The sequence below is a fragment of the Zea mays genome, chromosome 9 (assembly GCF_902167145.1).
Source record: "Zea mays cultivar B73 chromosome 9, Zm-B73-REFERENCE-NAM-5.0, whole genome shotgun sequence".
Lineage (NCBI taxonomy): Eukaryota > Viridiplantae > Streptophyta > Magnoliopsida > Poales > Poaceae > Zea > Zea mays.
The window spans coordinates 87925064-87946716 of record NC_050104.1 but is presented as its reverse complement, the minus strand read 5'-3'; positions in this window follow the sequence as shown (position 1 = coordinate 87946716).

Genomic DNA, 21653 nt, shown 5'->3' with positions numbered 1-21653 from the left:
GTGGTAGTTTATTAGTTTACTTAGTGGTAGTTTATAGGTTATTTTAGTTTACTTAGTGATAGTTTATTAGTTGAACTACGTAATTTACTTATTCTTTTATGTAGATATAGGGGTGATTTACTTAAATAATCAAGTAAACGTAATCCAGTTACCTCATGGAGGAGGATCGTCGATGGATGTATGAAGGTTGGAAGAAAAGAGGTGCTCTATCAATTGAGTGGGTTGCCAAGACTAACGCGTTTCTCGACCGTGCTTTTGCTTGGTGAGAGACTGGAACCGATGTTAGGTGCCCTTGTAGCAAGTGTCGGGACATTTATTTCCTTGACAGGAGGACTATGTCGATAGATCTTTGCAAGAATGGTTATATGCCAGGCTATGAGGTGTGGGTGCACCACGGTGAGGACCCACCTCCTCGTATTGTATCAGAAGTTCAGTCACATGAAGAGGCAGACTACAATAGGATGGAAGAGATGCTTGACGATGTACGCCATGAGCTTCTAACCGTCGATTCGGAGAACCCCGGTCAACCCACTGAGAATGAGGATCCAGCTACACCTGAGGTTCAGAAGTTCTTCGAGCTCCTTAAAGCTGCCGTAGAGCCGTTGCATGAGCACACGAAAGTGACCGTCCTTGTATTTGTGACTCGACTTATGGCTATTAAGTCTAAGTTTGCATTCTCAAACAACTGCTACAACGAGCTTTTGAACTTGATCAGTGATGTACTTCCGGAGAATCACAAGATGCCAAAGGACATGTATCAGTCCAAAAAGTTGTTATCTGGGCTCGGTATGGACTACGAAAAAATCGATGTCTGTGACAATAATTGTATGCTTTTCTGGAAGGAGACCGCGGGTGAGAAGAAGTGTACTGTATGTGGTGAGCATAGATTCGTTGAGGTTGAAAACGATGATGGTTTGACCGTGACGACGAAGATTGCACGTAAGCAGCTTCGTTACATGCCTCTTATACCTCGGTTGAAACGTTTGTTCATCTCCAAGAATACAGCAAGACACATGAGGTGGCACAAAGAAGGGGTACGTGAGAATCCAAATGTCATGGCTCACCCAGCTGATACAGATGCATGGAAGGCACTAGATGCTTTTGATTCCAGCTTTGCTGATGAAGTGCGGAATGTCCGCTTCGGTTTGGCAACAGATTGTTTCTCACCTTTCAATCTAACTGCAATGTCCTACTCATGTTGGCCTGTCTTTGCTATTCCATACAACCTTCCACCAGCTCTTTGCATGAAATATAAATTTATTTTCTTGTGTCTTGTAATACCTGGTCCGGATCATCCTGGAACAAAGATCGATGTGATGATGAGACCCCTTATTGAAGAATTGAAAATTTTGTGGGAAGGAGTCGAGGCGTACAATTGTTACAAGAAACAGAAGTTCAACCTGAGAGCCGTGTTTTTGTGGTCTATTCACGATTTTATGGCTTATGGTATATTTGCTGGATGGAGTTGTCATGGGATTTTGACATGTTCGATATGCGTTGAAGACACTTTATGCTTTCGACTAAAGTTTGGTGGAAAGATATGTTACTTCGGTTGCCATAGATGTTTTTTGCCAGAGGATCACCCGTTCAGGTTCAATAGGAACGCTTTTAAAAAGGACATGATTGTGACGAGGGGACCACCCAAGCGTCTTAGTGGTGCAGAGATTGTCGCGAGACTTAATGATTTGAAACTAAACGAACATGGAAATCGTTTTGAAGGTTATGGAACCGAGCATAATTGGACTCACAAATGTGGTCTATGGGAACTCCCTTATATGAAAGCCTTGATTCTAATGCATAACATTGATGTGATGCACCAGGAACGAAATATGGGTGAAAGCATTATCAGCACTTGCATGAATATCACTGTCAAAACAAAAGACAACCCTAAGGCTAGAAAAGACTTGGCCTTAATCTGTAGAAGACCAACTATGGAGATAGTAGAGAACCAGAAGAAGCCACGTGCTCCTTTCAGTATTAAACCTAAAAGGAAGAAATAATTGATGAAATGGTTGAAAAACTTAAAGTTCCCAGATGGTTACGCCGCGGGCTTTAGAAGGTCTGTGAATTTGAAGACGGGCAAGTTTTCTGGGTTGAAGAGTCATGACTACCACATAATAATGGAAATACTCCTTCCTGTTCGTGGTTTTGTAAAAAATGATGTCTGGAAAGCATTAGCGGAGCTAAGCTACTTTTATAGACATCTTTGTGCTAAAGAAATAAAGAAAGAGATGATGGAGAAGCTTGAGCAACAAATACCGATTTTGGTATGCAAACTTGAAAAAATATTTCCACCAGGTTTCTTCAATCCGATGCAACATCTACTTGTTCACCTACCATATGAAGCTAAGGTAGGAGGTCCTGTGCAGTATAGATGGATGTATCACATCAAAAGGACACTAAAGAAGCTACATGCAATGGTTGGTAATAAGAGACGAGTTGAAGGGTGCATCGCTAAAGAATTTAAATACAAAGAGATAGCATCGTTCACGGGCCTGTACTTTGCAGAGGTAAACAGGTTGTTGCATCTTATATCGCACAAATCAATGTATTTGCTTTATTGAAAAAATTTCATGTAGGTGTCGGTGCCGTGGATGGCCACCCGATCAGACGGTTATCGGGCCTTGTGCAGATGGTGGGCTTCCCCTGAGTTTCGTGCCATTTCCGAAAGGAACAAGGGAAACCGTGGGACTGAGTCGTTCCACAACTACGACGGTGATGGTCATGTGCGCTTGGCTAAGCAAATGGTAAATCACAGTATGTTGTAACTTTGAATTACATAGAAATGTGTCATTGCAACTTTTATGTACAGGAAGTCAAATCCGGTCGTACGCCCATGGATGTGGAGGTGTATATGCAAGGGCATAGGGGTTCTGATCCTCAGAATCCTGATGTGTTATGCACTCAGACAGCCACCGACCGTCTAGTGAGTTTTTGGTACTCTATTATGTGTTTGATATTGTTTGCAAGGGCATAGGGGTTATGCACTTATATTTGATATTGTTTGCCTCCAAGCTTCGTATGGGCAGGAGATGGTTCAACGCCATGGGCAGGAGTACGATTGGAGGAGCCAGCCAATCGACCCTCAGACAGCATATGCTAGCGCAGGAGGACAAGCCCATGGACGGTGGGATTATTTGATTTGGATTTCAAAATTATCCTCATATGCTTGCGATTCAACTAAGCCATGAGTTACTATACTAAGTGCATGGTTCACTCTTGTAGGTTGGGTATTTTTGATTCTACGATTGATTCCAGAGTGCTGAGACGCCGTGGACGACAGTCCACATTGTCGTCTTCACAGTCGTCCCGTTCATGATCATCCACCCAGGATATAGAGCTTGCAGTGTTGCGTCAACAGGCAGAGTACCATCAATCAGTTTTGAGGAAACAATTGGAGTACCAGAGGCAACAATCTGAGTACCATAGACAACAAGCTGAGTACCAGAAGAAGAGGGACGAGTATTATGCAAACCTCCAGACCCAAAATCAAGCTCTTCTCTCTGTAAGTTGAAGTAACATTTTGTACCTTATTTTGCAAAACACATGATATGTATCTTATTTGCTCAACAATGACTTGTATATAATTTGTAGGAACTAGCCCAACAAGCGGGCGTCCCGATGCCCACATATGGGATGCCGCCTCCGGACTTTGCACTGCCAATGCCAATGCTGGCGCCTCCACCTCCGCCTCCGTCACAATTCCCTACGGTATGTACACGTATGCGTGTGTGACATGTTCATAGATGTCTTATGTGTTTAAATGAAAAACTGAGTGGTTACTATTTCATGTGCGTGTGTTATAGGGATTTCAGACACCACCCGCTTCAGTTGCAGCACCAGGAGATGGGTCTGGTCAAGACGACGCATCACATTCTTGGGTGAATAACCTTTTCAGCACACATAGTCCAGCAGGAGGAGGTGGCTACTCGAACCATCCAGGCGATGGATATGAGTGATGTGTCATTATGTTAATTTGTGAAACACTTGTTTGCAACACTTGTTTGCAACCGTGATTGCAACACTTGTTTGTGAGACACAATGTCAGTTTTTATTTTGGACCTATATGTTGATGTAAAACACTTGTTTGCATCCATTTGGAACTATATGTCGTTATGTTAAATTTGTGAATGTGAATATTTATGTGAGTATATTTGTGATTGTGAATGTGAATACTTATGTGAATGTGTATATTTGTGATTGTGAATGTGTATATCTGCATGAAATCTGTTTTTGTTTTGTAAATGTCAGATTTTTTTAAAAACAGAATTTTGTGTAATTTTTGAAATTTATTATGTCCGACGGCCTGGCGTTAGCCGTCGAACATAAAGGCTGGTTATGTCCGACGGCTTTATATAAACCGTCGGAGAAAAAAACCCCTTATGTCCGACGGCTGGTGCCAGGCCGTCGGACATAAGTCTGTGGGCCCCACCGTCTGACCGGTAAAACGGTTGGCATTTACTATTTCCGGCAGGTGGTGGCGGCCGTCGGAGATAGCTTATGTCCGACGGTAGCCGTCGGACATAATCTTATTTCTGACGCCTTATCTCCGACGGCTTTAAGCCATCGGAGATAGGTTAATACCGTGGGACATAAGCTATCTCCGATGGTTTAAAGCTTATGTCCGACGGCTTTGGCCGTCGGAAGTTGTTTCGTTTACTGTAGTGATAAAAAGAAAAGCAATTTTTAGATAAGTCTTTGAAAATTCTTTTTGAAAATGTCTCATAACATATGTAGAGATGGGCTTGGCTCTGATACAAGCTCTGACAGAACCTCCCAAGTCATTAGGCCCACCTACAGTTGTCCTTGTCCAACGGACCTCAGACAGCCCTGCAGGTGCACCTGATCACTTGACAAGTTCGGTATCTGAATTTCTTACCTTGACCAAGAGCGTTTTACCCGTCACGCAGGCATTACAATACATCGGAGGTACGAAAATGCGGAAGCAGTTACAATAACTTACTTTATTTAAAAGTAATAAAGAGTAGTATTTATTACAGACCAGAGCGAAATATAAGAGTGCTAAGTATTATTATTACATAACCTGGGAGGCAAAACCCCTCTCGATAAACAGTAAAAAGTTTTTCTTAATGGAGGACCCTTCCTCCCGCAGCTTTAGTCTTGATTTTCTTCTTTTGGTACCACCTTGGAACAGAAGCAACAAAAGTTTGCTGCTTCTTCACCTAAAACAATATGGGACAAAGACCTGAGTATGAAGTGTACTTTCGCAAGTCTTACCCGTCAAAATAAAAGACTCTCAAGGATATGCAGGCCTTTGGGGATCAAGGTATAGCTTATCAATAATCAAAAACTCTATTTGCAGAAATGCTTACTAATAGTGGATCCTTAAAAATCCAATTTTATTTGTCAGGTTAAGTAAAGTTACTTGTATCTAGGGTTCTTTCTACCATAGTTCAATCACTTGACCTATACTAGCCAATTTCTTTTCAACCCTTCTTATTCACTGGAATGCTACGTGTAAGTCAGTGACAAAGTCTTCATGTCCGCGAAGTTACGGCAATCTGAATCGATTATACTCAGCTGAGGATCTCCAATCACACGACATATGTAGTACTTAACCCTTGCATATGTCAACTCGCCACCGGGGTTCTTAAGACCAGATCAGGTTCACGCCAACCGAGAGCACAGATACACCACCGTCCAGCCTCTTGCTACTAAAGGTACACGCTACTCTCACCATCTCTCCACTTCCAGTGCGTGTTATCTTATTCCGGTATTAGTTTGCCCGAGGCAAAGCTTACCCATGACGAGGCATGTGACCGGTTAAAGGGTCCTCGGTCAGCAGGCCTACATCGAGAAGGTCCTTAATCGACTCAGACGGAGACACTATACCGAGACTCTCTTCTTGTGGAAGTCACCCGCCCGGTCTCAGCTTTATCATTTCAAGCCCAAAGTTTGGTACTTGGTAGAGGTACATCTTTTCTGATGTTGAACCCATCATGGCCATGATGGATCCACCATCAAGTTTTATTTTTGAAAACATCCCGCCCACTTTGCAACATCATCTTTTGTGAAAACAAAACATTTTTGTTTTCTAGAGAAAAGCTAAGCATAAGAAAAACCTTTTTGTAAATCAGGGGATTAAGGAGAAGTAATCAAATCCAAGGAAGGAAATGCAGCAACTGGTTTAGCACACAACTCCTATTACCTAATGCATCAAGTAAGTGAGAAAGATTTCAAAATAACAAGGGGTGGCAAATGCACCGGGGCTTGCCTTGTGTGATAGGTGAATCAGGCTCTACTCCACAGATATCAAAGTAAAAGCAGTTTCCTGCCTGAGGTTCTTCAGGTGGTGGTGGTGTAGTCCTCGCTTCTTCAACCTCTATTTCCTCCTCGTTCTCTAGATATATCCATATATAATCATGAATGCTCAAGAAAATGCAAAGATAATAAAAGTTTATTATCTAATGTCTTGAATGTAATTTTCCTTCACGGATCTCCCGGAAATTAGGGTTTTCGGAGTCTATAGTGAAGTTCATATGGCAGGTGGGGCTAGGGTTTTAGGTTCTAATACCAAACATGGTCCAAAGCATACCAAATATTACTTAAGGCTTCTAAATAATATTTAAAGTTTACCTAAAAAGTTTGGTGAATTTTGGAATTATTAATTATTCTCTAAAATTCCAGAAGTATGGATTTTGGCTATTTTAAATGCCCCAAAATTCCCTATTGGAACTAAAAATCATGAAACTATTTTTATTAATTACTATAGAAAATTAGGAGCCTAGTAAAATTGGTTTGGTATTTTTAGCATTTTCCTATAATTTTCTTGAAATTCTCTAGCTCTAGTAGAAAAGGAAAAAGACTCTACAGAGCTGGGCTGAATCTGGCCCGAGCCGGCCCATATGCTGGCGAAAGCGCGCCCGTACGCGCCCTCGCTGTCGGTTTTGCGCAGAGAGCCCTGACGATTTGAAATTCTTTAAAGAGCCCCTCCCACTATTCCTATGTCTCGCTGACACTTGTAGAAACACCCTTGCACTTTCCTCTCTTCACAACCCCAAGTCCACGACGGCGAACGGCGAGCTTATACCAGCCGGATCACTCGATGACCGGTGCTCTACTTTGGTTGAGACCAAATTCAAACCCTAACAAGAGTTTCCCCTCAACTAATTTCACTAACGGCGCTCTAACACGCTCTGTCCACGGTGGCAGAGGGCACGACGAACAATCATACGCGTTCCCGGTGATCTAAGGGGTCTTAGTCTAATTAGCGGGGTTGGGGAGCATCAGGGGCACAAAAGAACACTAAAACGAAAGGGCAGAGGGTATGAGCGGACCTGAGACGAGCTGGCCACGGCGAGGCCTCTTTCACGGTGGCGGAAAGCAGGTTTGGGGGAAATGGGAAATTGGCGAGCTCTGGTGATCAATTGAGGGCACGACTTGGTGGCTTTGTGCTTGACTACCCTACGGAGCTCATGGCGTGCTCAATTTATAGAGTCCGTGAGTGGTGTTGCTTAATTTGGACGAATTGCGGTGGCGGCCGATAGGGGAATGAGTCATGGCGGCGATCTACCGTGGCAACCGCAGAGCGACTGAACTACGACGGTCATTGGATGGTCACTTCGGCTCATACTGACGCGATAAACCTCCTAAGGTGTGGCGTCCACTCGATGAACAGCGAACACGCCGGTGATTGCCGCTCGGCCACGTCGTCGGTGTGCACTGATGAACCATCAAGCACACAGTACATTCTAGCCCATCCGCGGCGAGATCTTTCACCCCGTTATCGTTATCCACGTTTAATTCAGCGTGAATCACGTCGGTAGCACGAATCCGCGCGCGTGGTCACCGGCGGCGAGGTCTCTGAGCTGGCGATCCAATCCGGTTACTGTACCATCGCAAAGCTTCATCAATCAATCTGACACACCATGTTTGGGGCGAATTTCTTCCCAATTTTGTATGGTAACTAGGTCAATGCTCTGCAGCAAAGTTATAGCCTAATAAACCAGCTCCAACTTTGCTACATTGTGTACCCACAAAAAGTCACAGGATCTTGTTTAAAATTGAGCCCAAGTTCATCCAATCCCACTGTCAGTCTGAATTCAGACTTAGGGCAGTTTGACAGCTTGACTTTGGGCTCATTTAACTCCAAATTTTTCATGTGACCAAGGCTTAATCCCTATAGCAAAGTTGTTCTCCTTACATAGCCCTACAAATTTGATGTGCTGACCTAGGGCAAAATCCTTATAGTTTTGAAATTACAGGGCTTTAAAGTTGACCGCATTCACTGAAATTCAGACTTAGCCATTGGAGCACAAATGTGACCTTTTTGCAAATAAGCCCAAAACTTATGGTTTCATTTGCAAATCTCCAAATATGTGAACCATATGACTTAAGGTACCCTAATTTCATGATTTTTGCACTTAAGTCCAAAATGTGCACACTTTTACAGATAACCCTCTAGGGTTTCACTCCAGGGTTTTTCAGGGGTCTATTTAAGATTTTTGGTACTTCTAGGGTTTGGATGCTACTTAAGTCCATCCATGGTGATATTTTATGATCATTTCAACTAAGTTTTGAAGTTTTCTATTAGTTAAGCTTTGTTTATTCTTCTGAGCCCAGTTTAGGGTTAAGTACCCTACTCTAGGGTTTTACTCATGAAATCAAGACAACTTATTTGAAATTTTTGCCTAGTGAATGCACTCTAGATGTGACAAACACATGATATGCCAATGCTTATGATGTTATGCTCAAGTTTTAGTGGTAGTAACACCAGGGGTGTTACACTATCACCCGGGCAAGGCAAATTTGGTTGTAGATGCCTTGAGTCGAAAGGAACATGTTCATTCAGCTGTTGTTGCCCAGCTACCTGATGAGATCGTTGAGGATTTTAGGAGACTCAACCTAGGAATTGTTACACACAATGAAGGAGTCACCATTGAATTGGAACCTACCTTGGAGCAAGAAATTCATAAAGGTCAAGTGGGTGATGCTAAAATTCAAGAGATTTAGGATCTGATTGCTGAAGGTAAAGGTCTAGAATTCACGGAGGATGAGCAAGGTACTATATGGTTCAAGGATCAGATATGTGTACCGGAGATAGATAGCCTTCGTGAGACTATATTAAAGGAAGCCCATGATTCTGATTACTCTATCCACCCTGGTAGTACTAAGATGTATTTGGATTTGAAGCAGAAGTACTGGTGGTATGGGTTGAAGAGAGATGTTGCTGCACATGTGGCTAAGTGTGATGTGTGTCAAAGAGTCAAGGCCGAACATCAAAGACCAGCTGGACTATTACACCCATTGAAGATACCCGAGTGGAAATGGGAAGAAATTGGTATGGATTTTATTGTTGGACTACCCCGCACCCCTGCTGGGTATGACTCTATTTGGGTGATTGTGGACAGATTGATAAAAGTGGCTCATTTCATACCAGTGAGGACCAATTACACGGGAGCCAGCTAGCAGAATTGTATATGACTCGGATAGTTTGTCTACACTAAGAAGATCGTGTCTGATCGAGGATCATAGTTTACCTCTCGGTTTTGGAAGAAGTTGCATGAGAGCTTGGATACATAGTTGAATTTTAGTTCGGCCTACCATCCCCAAACTGATTGGCAGACAGAGAGGACTAACCAAGTACTATAAGATATGTTAAGAGCTTGTGCTCTTAAGCATGGAGGAAGTTGGGACAAGAGTCTACCTTATGATGAGTGCTCTTATAATAATAGCTACCAGGACAGTTTGAAGATGTCACCATTTGAGGCTTTATATGGCAAGAAGTGTAGGACTCCTCTATGTTGGGATCAGACTGGAGAAAGACAGTTCTTTGGGCCTGAACTTATTCAAGAGGCAGAAGACCAAGTGCGAATGATAAGAGAGAATTTGAGAATTGCACAATCAAGGCAAAAGAGCTATGCTGATACCTGGAGAAGACTACTGGAGTTTAAGGAGGGTGATCACATGTATCTAAAGGTGTCACCAATCTGGGGCATGAGGAGATTTAAAGTTAAAGGAAAGTTATCCCCTCGCTTTATTGGACCTTTCTTGATCTTAAAGCGAGTGGGAGAAGTGGCATATCAACTAGAATTACCCGATCATCTTGCAGATGTACATGATGTCTTCCATGTATCACAACTGAAGAAGTGCCTCAGGGTACCTGAAGAGCAGCTACCGATGGAGGATCTTAGTGTTCAAGATGATCTGACGTATGCAGAATATCCTATCAAGATTCTTGACACTTTGACTCAAGTTACAAGAAATAAGGTGATAAAGATGTGCAAAGTACAATGGAGTCACCATGGAGAAGATGAAGCTACTTGGGAGAGAGAAGAAGAGCTTCGCATAGATTTTCCCCATGTTTTTCCTAGTCCTTCCTAAATCTCGAGGACGAGATTCTTGTTAAGGGGGGTAAGATTTGTAATACCCAATTTGTAAACAATCTGAAGAGAGTAGATCTCATTATGTGTTTTTGCCCCGTACTCATTGTAACCTGGTAATAACCATATATAAAGGGAACAAATAATTAATAACACCTAAAATAAACCATTGCATCATATTGGATCTTTGTTTGTGCATTTAAAACAATGATAATATGAATAAAAATAAAATATAGTGAGAAGAAGATTTGAGGAAAAAGGAGAGAAATACTGTACAAAATGAAATAAATTTACAAATAAATAAATGTACTCCATGCTATGTTCAAAATAAACAATTAATGTGAAGGAATATTTGCCACAAAGAAATTTGAATTTAAACTTGGAAGTTGATTTGAATTTGGAATAGGAAAGGAGGCAAAAAGGAAAATAAGAAAAAGGAAAATAACTAACTGTGTCCGGGCCAAAATACTCCTCGGTCCACCTTTCCTGTGCCCCAACGCCGGCCCACCTTCCCTGTTCCCGGCCCATCATCGAATTGCGCAGCCTACCCAGTCCTCGCTTCCGCTCGCTGGCAAGTGGACCCCGCGGGTCAGCCCCCTGCGTGCGCGCGTTGGTTAGGCCTTTGGTGCGTGGACCCAGGGTGGTCAGCCGCATGCGCCACGCGAAGTGCCGTTGCGGGTGGGCCCGGGAAGCTGTAGATCTTCCCCGTTGGGCAATTGCGGGTGCGCAGAACCTGGGGTAGTTACAACGAAGCCCTGATTTTCTCTACGCCCAGCTCGGTTGCCTCGGCTACGTGGTTAAAAGCCGAGCGCCGTGCTCTTCCCTCTGTTCACGATCACCTCCAAGCGTTGGCAGCAGGCATTGCCACCGGGAAGTCGGGGATTAGAGAGGAGAGAGAACAAGCACCACGATTGCTGTATTCATCACATCCGCGCTCAGTTCGTGTGGCTGCTAAGGAATCTGGGGCGGTGGAACTTCCTGGTGTGGCGGCGGGGCGGCTTGGCGACGCGGCGTCTGGAAACCCCGGTGGCCCATCTGCGGTGAGGCGGTTCTTCCTTTTATGCAGTACCTTGGGGATCTGTTAGACGTCGTGGAAGCGTGGGAAGCAAGCAGACTCGGGGCCGGTGCGCCGACGATGGCCGACGGTGGTGATCACTGGATGGTCTTGGCCGTCCAGAGCGCTGGTTAGCCGGCAGGAGAGAGGGAGTCGAGTATGGCGCGGTGTCTGGGCCTGGGCGGCGAAAGGTTGAAGACAAGGGCACGTCCGTTGATTTGATTTGAACAGCTGTGTCGGGGACCATAATTAGGGGTACCCCCAAGACTCCTAATCTCAGCTGGTAACCCCCATCAGCACAAAGCTGTGAAGGCCTGATGGGTACGATTAAGTAAAGACTCGGTCCACTCAAGGGACACGACCTCGCCTCGCCCGAGCCCAGCCTCGGGCAAGGGCAGCCGACCCCGAAGGATTCACGCCTCGCCCGAGGACCCCCTCAAGCAACAGACACACCTTCGGCTCGCTCGAGGCCCAGTCTTCGCCAAGAAGCAACCTTGGCCAGGTCGCCACACCAACCGACCGTATCGCAGAAGCATTTAATGCAAGGATGGCCTGACACCTTATCCTGACGCGCGCCCCTCAGTCGACAGAGCCAAAGTGACCGCAGTCACTTCGCCGCTCCACTGACCGGCCTGACAAGAAGACAGCACCGCCTGCGTCAGTCCGACTGCTGTGCCGCTCGACAGAGTGAGGCTGACAGCAGCCAAGTTCGGCTTCGGGCGCCATAGGAAGCTCCGCCTCGCCCGACCCCAGGGCTCGGCCCCCGTCTCGGCCTCGAACGACGAACTCCGCCTCGCCCGACCCCAGGGCTCGGACTCGACCTCGGTCCCGGAAGATGACGAACTCCGCCTCGCCCGACCCCAGGGCTCGGACTCGACCTCGGCCCCGGAAGTCGACAAACTCCGCCTCGCCCGACCCGGGGCTCGGACTCGACTTCGACCTCGGAAGACAGACTCGACCTCGACCTCGGAGGAGCCTCCGCCTCGCCCGACCCAGGGCTCGGACCGACCACGTCACAGGGGGGCCATCATTACCCTACCCCTAGCTAGCTCAGGCTACGGGGAACAAGACCGGCGTCCCATTTGGCTCGCCCCGGTAAACAAGTAATGATGGCGCCCCGCGTGCTCCATGACGACGACGGCTCTCAACCCCTTACGGAAGCAAGGAGACGTCAGCAAGGACTCGACAGCCCCGACAGCTGTCCTTCCGCAAGGCTCCAGCGCTCCTTCGACGGCCACGACATCACATGAACAGGGTGCCAAAACCTCTCCGGCTGCCACGACGGCATGTACTTAGGGCGCTAGCTCCTCTCTGCTAGACACGTTAGCACACTGCTACATCTCCTATTGTACACCTGGGCCCTCTCCTTACACCTATAAAAGGAAGGCCTAGGGCACTCGTACGAGAGGGTTGGCCGCGCGGGGAGGACGGGACGGCGCGTGCAGGCCTCTCGCTCCCTCCCACGCGAACGCTTGTAACCCCCTACTACAAGCGCACCTGACCTGGGCGCAGGACAAACACGAAGGCCACGAGTTTCCCCTTTACGCCTGTCTCCCTCTAGTTTTCCCCCCTTCGTGCTCCGTCTCGCGCCGACCCATCTGGGCTGGGGCACGCGCCGACAATTTACTCGTCGGTTCAGGGACCCCCCGGGGTCGAAACGTCGATAGTTGGCGTGCCAGGTAGGGGCCTGCTGCGTGTTGACGAACAGCTTCCCATCAAGCTCCAGATGGGTAGTCTCCAGCAACCTTTCCAGCCCGGGACGGTGCTCCGTTTCAGGAGTCTTGAGTTCATGTCCCTCGACGGCAGCTACGACATGGTACTCCTTCCCCCGCCGCGCGACAGCGACAATGGCGGCCGACAACCCGCCCGCCGGCGGCGGAATCGACGACGTCTTCCCCACGTGGCGGAAGAACAACATTCGGGTTTGTACCGTCACCTCCCTCGCCGACGGAGGAGGAGGCGAGGCAACCAAGGCCAAGCAGGAGGCGACATCTCGTCGGCTGTCGAGCGAGTCGACGGCGCCGGCGCCCCAACGGGGGACACGTCGAACATCGACCTCGCGTCTGAGACGAAGACGAGCGTTGTTTCCCCGCAACACGCCAACTCCAAGCGGACGGACGATGCCAGCACGCTCACAAAGGACTTGCTGGGCGTCACCCTCGTACCTGAGACGACGGTGCAGTCTGCCCCTGACGCGACTTCGTCACCGCCCGTCGACCAAGAGGTACCGACCGATTCCAATCTCGTGCCTTTTGGATTCAGCCTCGACCCACCAAGCGACTTCGCTTCGGTGGAAGCCTTCATAGAGGCATGTCCAAACCCTCCGGGGTACGGTGTGCGGTCACCCTGGGACCGGCTGACAGCCGTCTCGACCTAAGGGCCCTCGGGTTCCGAGGAAGATGATGAGCCCGACTTTTGTTGGGATTTCTCCGGACTTGGCAACCCCAGTGCCATGCGAGACTTCATGACCGCATGCGACTACTGCCTTTCCGATTGTTCCGACGGTAGCCGCAGCTTCGGCGACGAGGACTGCGGCCCAAGTCGTGAATGTTTCCACGTCGATCTAGGGGGTCCCGGCGAAGGCAACCATCTTGGTATACCGGGAAACGGTGATCCCCCTAGGCCTGCGCCTCGCGTTGACATCCTTCGGGAGCTAGCTGTGGTCCCAGTCCCTGCGGGGGGTCAGGACTCACAGCTCGAGCAAATCCGCGAGATGCAGGCCAGGCTCGACGAGGGAGCAGGAACACTTGAGCCGTTCCGCCGAGACATCGGGCAGGAATGGGCAGGCCAACCTCCGCCCGGAGAAGCGCGTCATCTACCCCAGGGCATCCAGCACCGCATCGCCGACGATGTCAGGGCAAGGCCGCCACCGGCTTCCAGTGGGGTCGGCCAGAACCTGGCTGCAGCAGCGATACTTCTCCGCGCGATGCCGGAGCCCTCCACCACCGAAGGGCGGCGTATCCAGGGAGAGCTCAAGAATCTCCTGGAGGATGCCGCGGTCCGACGGGCCAAAAGCTCTGCCTCCCGAAGGCAGGGATACCCCTCGGAGCATCGCGTCGCGACTTCCTGATTCATGCGGGAAGCCTCGGTCCACATCGGGCGCACGCGCAACACAGCGCCTGCGGCCCCGGGTCGCCTCGGCAACGAGCACCACCACCGCAACCGTCGAACCCACCTCGACGAGAGGGTGTGCCGAGGCTACCACCCCAGGCGTGGTGGACGCTACGACAGTGGGGAGGATCGGAGTCCCTCCCCCGAACCACCCGGTTCGCAGGCTTTCAGCCGGGCCATACGACGGGCGCCGTTCCCGACCCGGTTCCGAACCCCGACTACTATCACAAAGTACTCGAGGGAGACGAGGCCGGAACTGTGGCTCGCGGACTACCGGCTGGGCTGCCAACTGGGTGGAACGACGATGACAACCTCATCATCCGCAACCTCCCCCTGTTCCTCTCTAACACCGCTCGAGCCTGGTTGGAGCACCTGCCTCCGGGGCAGATCTCCAACTGGGACGACCTAGTCCAAGCCTTCACCGGCAACTTCCAGGGCACATACGTGCGCCCTGGGAACTCCTGGGATCTCCGAAGCTGCCGCCAGCAGCCGGGAGAGTCTCTCCGGGACTACATCCGGCGATTCTCGAAGCAGCGCACCGAGCTACCCAACGTCACCGACTCGGATGTCATCGGCGCGTTCCTCGCCGGCACCACCTGCCGCGACCTGGTGAGCAAGCTGGGTCGCAAGACCCCCACCAGGGCGAGCGAGCTGATGGACATCGCCACCAAGTTCGCCTCTGGCCAGGAGGCGGTTGAGGCCATCTTCCGGAAGGACAAGCAGCCCCAGGGCCGCCAGCCGGAAGATGTCCCCGAGGCATCCACTCAGCGCGGCACCAAGAAGAAAGGCAAGAAGAAGTCGCAAGCGAAACGCGACGCCACCGACGCGGACCTTATCACCGCCGCTGAGTACAAGAACCCTCGGAAACCTTCCAGAGGCGCCAATCTCTTCGACAAGATGCTCAAGGAGCCGTGCCCCTATCATCAGGGGCCCATCAAGCACACCCTTGAGGAGTGCGCCATGCTTCGGCGCCACTTTCACAAGGCCGGGCCACCTGCGGAAGGTGGCAGGGCCCACAACGACGATAAGAAGGAGGATCACAAGGAAAGGGAGTTCCCCGAGGTCCACGACTGCTTCATGATCTACGGTGGGCAAGTGGCGAACGCCTCGGCTCGGCACCGCAAGCAAGAGCGTTGGGAGGTCTGCTCGGTAAAGGTGGCGGCGCTAGTCTACCTAGACTGGTCCGACAAGCCCATCACCTTCGACCAGGGCGACCATCCCGACCGCGTGCCGAGCCCGGGGAAATATCCGCTCGTTGTTGACCCCGTCATCGGCAACGTCAGGCTCACCAAGGTCCTCATGGACGGAGGCAGCAGCCTCAACATCATCTACGCCGAGACCCTCGGGCTCCTGCGGATCGGTCTGTCCTCGGTCCGGGCGGGCGCGTCACCTTTCCACAGGATCATCCCCGGGAAACGCGTCTAGCCCCTTGAACAACTCGATCTACCCGTCTGCTTTGGGACTCCCTCCAACTTCCGAAGGGAAACCCTCACGTTCGAGGTGGTCGGGTTCCGAGGAACCTACCACGCAGTGCTGGGGAGGCCATGCTACGCCAAGTTCATGGCCGTCCCCAACTACACCTACCTCAAGCTCAAGATGCCGGGCCCCAACGGGGTCATCACCGTCGGCCCCACGTACCGGCACGCGTACGAATGCGACGTGGAGTGCGTGGAGTACGCTGAGGCCCTCGCCGAATCCGAGGCCCTCATCGCCGACCTGGAGAGCCTCTCCAAGGAGGCGCCTGACGTGAAGCACCATGCCAGCAATTTCGAGCTAGCAGAGACGGTCAAATCCGTCCCTCTCGACCCCATAAACGACGCCTCCAAGCAGATCCGGATCGGCTCCGAGCTCGACCCCAAATAGGAAGCGGTGCTCGTCGACTTTCTCCGCGCAAACGCCGAAGTCTTTGCGTGGAGTCCCTCGGACATGCCTGGCATACCGAGGGAGGTCGCCGAGCACTCACTGGATATCCGAGCTAGAGCCCGACCCGTGAAGCAGCCTCTGCGCCAATTCGACGAAGAAAAGCGCAGAGCCATAGGCGAGGAGATCCACAAGCTGATGGCTGCAGGTTTCATCAAAGAGGTATTCCATCCCAAATGGCTTGCCAACCCTGTGCTTGTGAGAAAGAAAGGAGGGAAATGGCGGATGTGTGTAGACTACCCTGGTCTGAACAAAGCATGTCCGAAAGTTCCCTATCCTCTGCCTCGCATCGATCAAATCGTGGATTCCACTACTGGGTGCGAAACCCTGTCTTTCCTCGATGCCTACTCAGCGTATCACCAAACCAGGATGAAAGAGTCTGACCAGCTCGCGACTTCTTTCATCACACCTTTCGGCATGTACTGCTACGTTACTATGCCGATTGGTTTGAGGAATGCGGGTGCGACATACCAAAGGTGCAAGAACCACGTGTTCGGCCAACACATCGGTCGAACGGTCGAGGCTTACGTCGATGACATCGTAGTCAAGACGAGGAAAGCCTCCGACCTCCTTTCCGACCTTGAAACGACATTCCGATGTCTCAAGGTGAAAGGCGTAAAACTCAATCCCGAGAAGTGCGTCTTCGGAGTACCCCGAGGCATGCTGTTGGGGTTCATCGTCTCCGAGCGGGGCATCGAGGCCAACCCGGAGAAAATCGCGGCCATCGCCAACATGGGGCCCATCAAGGACTTGAAAGGCGTACAGAGGGTCATGGGATGCCTTGCGGCTCTGAGCCACTTCATCTCGCGCCTTGGCGAAAGAGGCCTACCCCTGTACCGCCTCTTAAGAAAGGCCGAGTGCTTCACTTGGACCCCTGAGGCCGAGGAAGCCCTCGGGAACCTGAAGGCACTCCTCACGAACGCGCCCATCTTGGTGCCCCCCGCTGCCGGAGAAGCCCTCTTGATCTACGTCGCCGCTACCACTCAGGTGGTCAGCGCCGCGATCGTGGTTGAGAGACGAGAAGAGGGGATGCATTGCCCGTCCAGAGGCCGGTCTACTTCATCAGTGAGGTACTGTCCGAGACCAAGATCCGCTACCCACAAATTCAGAAGCTGCTGTACGCGGTGATCCTGACGCGGCGGAAGTTGCGACACTACTTCGAGTCTCATCCGGTGACTGTGGTGTCATCCTTCCCCCTGGGGGAGATCATCCAGTGCCGAGAGGCCTCGGGTAGAATTGCAAAATGGGCGGTGGAAATCATGGGCGAGACAATCTCATTCGCTCCTCGGAAGGCCATCAAGTCCCAAGTCTTGGCGTACTTTGTGGCTGAATGGGTCGACACCCAGCTTCTAGCGGCTCCGATCCAACCGGAACTCTGGACCATGTTTTTCGACAGGTCGCTGATGAAAATAGGGGCAGGCGCGGGCCTGCTCTTCATCTCGCCCCTCGGGAAGCACCTCCGCTACATGCTGCGCCTCCATTTCCCGGCGTCCAACAACGTGGCTGAGTACAAGGCTCTGGTTAACGGGTTGCGCATCGCCATCGAGCTAAGGGTCCGACACCTTGACGCTCGCGGTGACTCGCAGCTTGTCATCGACCAAGTCATGAAGAACTCCTACTGCCGCGACCCGAAGATGGAAGCCCACTGCGACGAGGTTCGGCGCCTGGAAGACAAGTTCTACGGGCTCGAGCTCAACCACGTCGCCCGATGATACAACGAGACTGCGGACGAGCTGGCTAAGATAGCCTCGGGGCGAACAACGGTTCCCCCGGACGTCTTCTCCCGAGACCTACATCAACCCTCAGTCAAGACCGACGACACGCCCGAGCCCGAGAAGGCCTCAGCCAAACCCGAGGCACCCTCGGTCCATCCCGAGGCACCCTCGACTCAGCCCGAGGCACCCTCGGCCCCCGAGGGTGAGGCACTGCGCGTCGAGGAACAGCGAAGCGGGGTCACGCCTAATCGAAACTGGCAGACCCCGTACCTGCAATATCTCCACCGAGGAGAGCTACCCCTCGACCGAGCCGAAGCTCGGCGATTGGCGCGGCGCGCCAAGTCGTTCGTCTTGCTGGGGGACGGGAAGGAGCTCTACCATCGCAGCCCCTCAGGCATCCTCCGGCGATGCATATCCATCATCGAAGGCCATGAGCTCTTACAAGAAATACACTCGGGGGCTTGCGGTCATCACGCAGCGCCCCGAGCCCTTGTTGGAAACGCCTTCCGACAAGGTTTCTACTGGCCGACCGCGGTGGCCGACGCCACTAGAATTGTCCGCACCTGCCAAGGGTGTCAATTCTACGCAAGGCAGACCCACCTGCCCGCTCAGGCTCTACAGACAATACCCATCACCTGGCCGTTTGCTGTGTGGGGTCTGGACCTCGTCGGTCCCTTGCAAAAGGCACCCGGGGGCTACACGCACCTGCTGGTCGCCATCGACAAATTCTCCAAGTGGATCGAGGTCCGACCCCTAAACAGCATCAGGTCCGAACAGGCGGTGGCGTTCTTCACCAACATCATCCATCGCTTTGAGGTCCCAAACTCCATCATCACCGACAACGGCACCCAGTTCACCGGCAAAAAGTTCCTGGACTTCTGCGAGGATCACCACATCCGGGTGGACTGGGCCGCCGTGGCCCACCCCATGACGAATGGGCAAGTAGAGCGTGCCAACGGCATGATTCTGCAAGGACTCAAGCCACGGATCTACAACGACCTCAACAAGTTCGGCAAGCGATGGATGAAGGAACTCCCCTCAGTAGTCTGAAGCTGAGAACAATGCCGAGCCGAGCCACGGGCTTCACACTGTTCTTTCTAGTCTATGGGGCCGAGGCCATCTTGCCCACAAACATAGAATACGGTTCCCCGAGGGCGAGGGCCTACGACAACCAAAGCAATCGAGCTAACCGAGAAGACTCACTGGACCAGCTAGAAGAGGCTCGGAACATGGCCTTACTACACTCGGCGCGGTATCAGCAGTCTCTGCGACGCTACCATGCCCGAGGGGTTCGGTCCCGAGACCTCCAGGTGGGCGACTTGGTGCTTCGGCTGCGACAAGACGCTCGAGGGTGGCACAAGCTCACGCCTCCTAGGGAAGGGCCATTCGTCATCGCCAAGGTTCTGAAGCCCGGGACGTACAAGCTGGCCAATAGTCAAGGCGAGGTTTACAACAACGCTTGGAACATCTGACAGCTACGTCGCTTCTACCCTTAAGATGCTTTCAAGTCGTTCATACACCCCGTTCACACACAAAGTCTAACCATCAAGGAAGGGTCATCCTTGCCTCGGCAAAGCCCGACCCTCCCTCGGGGGCTAGAAGGGGGGAACCCCATCCGCGTCAAAATTTTCCTCGGAAAAGATCTTTTCTGCCAGAACGTCTTTCGTGCTTTTCGACTACTTCGAAAGTGGGGTCCTGAAAACGACGGAGTACGCGTAAGCAGCCAAGGCTGACCGAGCCGAGGGACCCCTACACCTCCGGGATACGGATACCTCACTCATCACCTTCTGCGATAAGTAACTCACGCTCGGATAAGCGATTCCGCGGACCGAACAAGTCTTCACGCTCGAAAACTCTTCTGCCGAAACGATTTTTCGGGCCTTCTCGACTATATCGATAGCAGAATCCTACGGACGAGTAAGAGTACACGTAAGCGGCAAGGCCGACCGAGCCGAGGGACTCCTACGCCTCCAGGATACGGATACCTCACTCATAACCTTCCGTGAAAAGTAACTCTCGCTCGGACAAACAATTCTGTTACTGACAAATAAGTCTAGATACTCGAAACAAGAGGAAAAGAAACGCAGCTTTACAACACGACGACAGTATGTTTGGGCCTCGGCGGCCGCATAAAACATATGCACACTACAAGATGAACCGATCCTGCAGGCTCAGACGTCGACGAAAGGGGAGCAGCAGCACCCTCGGCGTCAACTCCACCTTCGGCGAAGTCCGACCGAGCCTCGGACGGCAACGTGGTCGGAGGATCTCCACTCCGAAGGACGACGTCGGCACCGCACCCGGGCCATCGCCGCCAGGGTCTTCTCCAGGAATCCGGCCCGAGCAGACGGCTCGGCCGGCCGCCCCGAAGCCTTAGCCAGCTGTCCCCCAAGGACACCAGCCCGGCTCGTGGCTTCGGCAACTCGACTCCGGCGTCGGTCCCGCCAGTGGACGGCCCGGCCAGGCTTCGGCCGACGAAGTCTTCTTTTCAAGCCAGCTCTGCCTCTGTCCATGCTAACACCGCTGCCTCCGGCTTCGGCTCATCGAAGAGCGGCCGAGGGTTCCCTTAACTAAGCAAGAGAAGCCTCGGGCGGCAAGGCCGACCGAGCCGAGGGACTCCTACGCCTCCGGGATACGGATACCTCACTCGTCACCTTCGCACGAGGCAACTCACACTTGGTTAAGCGATCCAGTTAGCCGACAGGCGAGTCCTAGTGCTCGAAAAGAGGAAAAGACACGGCTCCGTGCCAAAAATGCATACATGTTCAGGCCCCGACAGCCATAATGAACAGACACCGACACTCAAGGTGCCATTACAAACGGGACTCCGGTTCCACCTCCGCAGGTACGAACAACCCCCACGATTGGAGGGCCTGCGGAGCAACAGAAGGCCGACGGACGGTTTGCCGACGCCCGAAGAGCAGCAGCGACAACGACTTCTGCTCCGAGCGGCCGAACAGCAGCAGCGATGACCTCAGGGCGGATGCTGCTGCCACAAGGCCCTCGCCCACGTCCCCACTCGAGGGGCGAGGACAAGCAGAAGGCCGTTGAGTTGGAGGTCAGTTTGCGGGCGGCACCGACTATCTCGTCGGCGGAGAAACCTCTTCCGGCTGCCTCGGCGGGAGGTGGCACCGGAAGCGGCGCCGAAGCCGCCCGGGCCGGAGAGCCAGACACGCGGCAGCTGCCAGCGCCACGAACAGCGAACGCCCTTCCCCCCGATCACTAAGGGAAGGAGCGGGCCGCTGCCCGCGCGGAGACAGGCCCCAACTCGGCGCACTCCCCTCCCCAGCACTGATGATGAACATCCTTGAAGCTGAGGGAGGGGCGAAGGCCGCAGCTCGGCTTGCTTCTCCCCACCCTGGAACTGGTGGTCACCGTATTGGGTGACCACAGGCGAGGGGATGCGGCCGGGCTGCCTGATGAAAATCCGTGAAGCCGAACGATGGCTGAAAGGTACCAACTTCCGCGAAGTTGCGTTCCTCCAACGACAAGGCGGAAGAACTGCGAGTG